This window comes from Paramormyrops kingsleyae, unplaced genomic scaffold, assembly GCF_048594095.1.
Source record: "Paramormyrops kingsleyae isolate MSU_618 unplaced genomic scaffold, PKINGS_0.4 ups32, whole genome shotgun sequence".
Lineage (NCBI taxonomy): Eukaryota > Metazoa > Chordata > Actinopteri > Osteoglossiformes > Mormyridae > Paramormyrops > Paramormyrops kingsleyae.
In genome coordinates this window covers 960,205-965,204 of record NW_027325970.1, presented here as the reverse complement: position 1 = coordinate 965,204, position 5,000 = coordinate 960,205, and positions in this window count along the sequence as shown.

Below are 5,000 nucleotides of genomic sequence, written 5' to 3'. Positions count from 1 at the left end.
CCCCCCCCCCCAAAAACCTCTCTCACCAAACTGCCCCCCCCACCCCCGGCCCCTCCCCATCTCACCACCCCCACTTACCCATGCGGCCCGCCGTCCCCGTGCTGGCCGGGGAGGCTTCCCTTCTGCCCAGGCAGAAGGCCTGGCTTCGTCTGGTCGATTTCGGGACATTGTTGTGCCCGCCTGGCAGCCCGGGGAGCACCGGGAGGCCTCCGGGAGCTGGCCACTGCCCATCCCCCCCCCCCCAGCTCCAACCACACCGCGCTAAACCCCCAACCCCCCCCCCCCCCCCTCACCAAACCCCCCCCCCCCCACCCCCCATCGTGCTAAATTAGGTGTGAATGGGGCCTCCTGGCCCACTAAATGCTAATGAGGCCGCCTTTTCAACTATGTGCAAATACGGCCGACCTGGTCAAATGCATGTAAATCCGGCCGCCTTTTCAACTGTGAAAATCCGGCCGCCCGGTCAATTAGGTGCGAACGGGGCCGTCGGGTCACCTTAATGTAAATGAGGCCGCCCACTGCCCTACATTTAAATGCGGGCGTACCGGTCAACTATGTGCGAACGGGCCCGCCTGATCAACTAGGTGTGAAAGGGGCCGGCAGGCCCACTGAATGTAAATGAGGCCGCCCGCTGTGCTTCCTTCATTAACCTTATTTATATTGGCATTATCTGTAGATAAAAAAATATGTGCATGTCTATGAAGCTGTAGAGAAGCCTTGTTTTTTTTTTTTTCCCCCAGGTTTTATTTACTTACTTTTTATTTTGCATGTTCTGAAATATAGCTTATGTTTTCGTTGCCCTAGGGCAACGTTCTGCGATAAGGGGTAGATTTTAAGAGGCTTTCTTGACAGTGTGTTAGTATATTATTGCATGTACTTTTGCACATTGTAAGCACAATGTTTTTTAAATTATTTTCTAATTTAATTTAACGCATTTTGGCAGAAAATGGACACAAGATTTTCCTATGGGAGTAAAACTCAGGATCAGCATGTTAGGGATATCCCATCAGACAGTGAGATAGACTGCAGTGACAGTGAGGAGGAGTGGAATGCAGAGAAAGGTTTGAGCAGAAGTGAAAGTAGGTTTTAAAATATTGCTTCTCTGGTTGTCATTGAACTCATTTGCATAAACAAATCAAATGTGTTGATAAATTTTTAGATGTCATTCAAATGAAATAAAGGTGTGTGCAGCAGACAGGGTATCCAATACAGTCATGTAAGCTTTAGTTGTGATTGATGTATTTTTGTTGACGTATATGTATATATATTTATAGACGATCAATACACCAGTGATGAAGAGGAACATGACGATGACAGTCTGCCTGAAGATGACAGTAGTTCTTCCAAGACCCCTCGATGGAAAACATGTCACACCATTACCTCTCCTGTGCAAGCCACTTAACCTTACTGTTCAAGAACTTGAACAGTTCTTTGCCACTGTGCTCCATATGTCAATATTTGGTCTTCCAGCTACTCGCATGTTCTGGAGCCATAGTAGCCACATTGCACATGTTGCTGATGTTATGCCTCTTGCACGATGGGAAGCCATCAAAAATTTTGTTACTTTGCATTGCTCTCTGAGCATTGTATTATGATCTATGAAGACATAATTTTCTCTGTGGTTTTGTATCAGTGTTGCACAACTTTGCCCTTAGGCAACAAAAGATCATTTGGAGAGGGGGGCGGTGAAATAAATATGTACATACATAATCAATAAAATGTCCCAAAATTAACCAATAAGTGATGTGGAATAATTTCTTATCATGTACCATCAAATTGTGTGCGGTAGAGGGTTAATGTAAATGCGGCCGCCCGCTGCGCTACATGTAAATGCGGCCGCCCCCAGGTCAACTAGGTCCGAACGGGCCCGCCTGATCAACTAGACGTCAATCGGGCCGGCAGGTCCCCTGAATGTAAACGAGGCCGCCCACTGCGGTACTTGTGAATGCGGCCGCCCGGTCAACTAGGTGCGAACGGGCCCGCCCGATCAACCAGGTGCGAATGGCCCCGCCCGATCAACTAGGTGTGAACGGGCCCGCCTGATCAACTAGGTGTGAATGGGGCCGCCGGGTCCACTTAATGTAAATGAGGCCGCCAGCTCAACTAAGTGTAGACGGGGCCGCCTGGCCAATTAGGCGTTAATGGGGCTGCCGGGGAGGCTTCCCCTCTGCCCGGGCTGGAGGCCCCGCAGTGGCCATTCGCCTCTGGGACATATTGGCAGAGTCCGCGGCCTATGCGTAGGCCCCGGGCGGAGGCTGACCCTTGTCGCCCTTGTCCTAGGCTCGGAGCTATGGTCGCCCCGTCTGGCCTTCGCTTATGGTTCGGAGCTATGGTCGCCCCGTCTGGCCTATGCTTAGGGTTTGGAGCTAGGGTCGTGTTGGAAACGTTTTCCTCTGTCGAAGCAGAGACCGGGAGACGTTGGCATATCTCTCCGGCCGAAGTTCCTCTTTACTGAGAACTCGCCAATGCGCCGCTGTAGTCATCCAAGTCTGACTAAGACTCAGCTCGGCGCAGCTTATACGTTTCAAGGGGGGAGGGATACACAGAGGTGGAGACAAACTAAACAAAGCACAGCATGTTCCAGGAATCAGCCTGGAAGTTCCCCAGCCCTGATTTCATCAGCATAACACTGCCTTTCAAATGCCTCTCCAGGTGCTAACCCTAATTAGCATGATAGTATCACCCAGACCTTCACATTACCATAGCGACAAAGGCACGGCCTGGCCTTGAGATTAGCATTCACCTTTACTTTGGGCCCCCACCCGGTGATCAGGAAGCTCACAGAGATGAAATGTCAATGTCTCAGACTCCTGGGCCCCCAGACTTGATCTTATTACAAATGTCCCCATCTTTACCCCCAACTGCAAATCCAATCTGCCTATCTCTCTCAGTTCATATACTGTCATGTTGGAAGCTAGACTGAACAATTTATAAATTTCGTCACTGCGGCCTATGCGTAGGCCCCGGGCGGAGGCTGACCCTTGTCGCCCTTGTCCTAGGCTCGGAGCTATGGTCGCCCCGTCTGGCCTACGCTTATGGTTCGGAGCTATGGTCGCCCCGTCTGGCCTATGCTTAGGGTTTGGAGCTAGGGTCGTGTTGGAAACGTTTTCCTCTGTCGAAGCAGAGACCGGGAGACGTTGGCATATCTCTCCGGCCGAAGTTCCTCTTTACTGAGAACTCGCCAATGCGCCGCTGTAGTCATCCAAGTCTGACTAAGACTCAGCTCGGCGCAGCTTATACGTTTCAAGGGGGGAGGGATACACAGAGGTGGAGACAAACTAAACAAAGCACAGCATGTTCCAGGAATCAGCCTGGAAGTTCCCCAGCCCTGATTTCATCAGCATAACACTGCCTTTCAAATGCCTCTCCAGGTGCTAACCCTAATTAGCATGATAGTATCACCCAGACCTTCACATTACCATAGCGACAAAGGCACGGCCTGGCCTTGAGATTAGCATTCACCTTTACTTTGGGCCCCCACCCGGTGATCAGGAAGCTCACAGAGATGAAATGTCAATGTCTCAGACTCCTGGGCCCCCAGACTTGATCTTATTACAAATGTCCCCATCTTTACCCCCAACTGCAAATCCAATCTGCCTATCTCTCTCAGTTCATATACTGTCATGTTGGAAGCTAGACTGAACAATTTATAAATTTCGTCACTGCGGCCTATGCGTAGGCCCCGGGCGGAGGCTGACCCTTGTCGCCCTTGTCCTAGGCTCGGAGCTATGGTCGCCCCGTCTGGCCTACGCTTATGGTTCGGAGCTATGGTCGCCCCGTCTGGCCTATGCTTAGGGTTTGGAGCTAGGGTCGTGTTGGAAACGTTTTCCTCTGTCGAAGCAGAGACCGGGAGACGTTGGCATATCTCTCCGGCCGAAGTTCCTCTTTACTGAGAACTCGCCAATGCGCCGCTGTAGTCATCCAAGTCTGACTAAGACTCAGCTCGGCGCAGCTTATACGTTTCAAGGGGGGAGGGATACACAGAGGTGGAGACAAACTAAACAAAGCACAGCATGTTCCAGGAATCAGCCTGGAAGTTCCCCAGCCCTGATTTCATCAGCATAACACTGCCTTTCAAATGCCTCTCCAGGTGCTAACCCTAATTAGCATGATAGTATCACCCAGACCTTCACATTACCATAGCGACAAAGGCACGGCCTGGCCTTGAGATTAGCATTCACCTTTACTTTGGGCCCCCACCCGGTGATCAGGAAGCTCACAGAGATGAAATGTCAATGTCTCAGACTCCTGGGCCCCCAGACTTGATCTTATTACAAATGTCCCCATCTTTACCCCCAACTGCAAATCCAATCTGCCTATCTCTCTCAGTTCATATACTGTCATGTTGGAAGCTAGACTGAACAATTTATAAATTTCGTCACTGCGGCCTATGCGTAGGCCCCGGGCGGAGGCTGACCCTTGTCGCCCTTGTCCTAGGCTCGGAGCTATGGTCGCCCCGTCTGGCCTACAGCTTATGGTTCGGAGCTATGGTCGCCCCGTCTGGCCTATGCTTAGGGTTTGGAGCTAGGGTCGTGTTGGAAACGTTTTCCTCTGTCGAAGCAGAGACCGGGAGACGTTGGCATATCTCTCCGGCCGAAGTTCCTCTTTACTGAGAACTCGCCAATGCGCCGCTGTAGTCATCCAAGTCTGACTAAGACTCAGCTCGGCGCAGCTTATACGTTTCAAGGGGGGAGGGATACACAGAGGTGGAGACAAACTAAACAAAGCACAGCATGTTCCAGGAATCAGCCTGGAAGTTCCCCAGCCCTGATTTCATCAGCATAACACTGCCTTTCAAATGCCTCTCCAGGTGCTAACCCTAATTAGCATGATAGTATCACCCAGACCTTCACATTACCATAGCGACAAAGGCACGGCCTGGCCTTGAGATTAGCATTCACCTTTACTTTGGGCCCCCACCCGGTGATTCAGGAAGCTCACAGAGATGAAATGTCAATGTCTCAGACTCCTGGGCCCCCAGACTTGATCTTATTACAAAT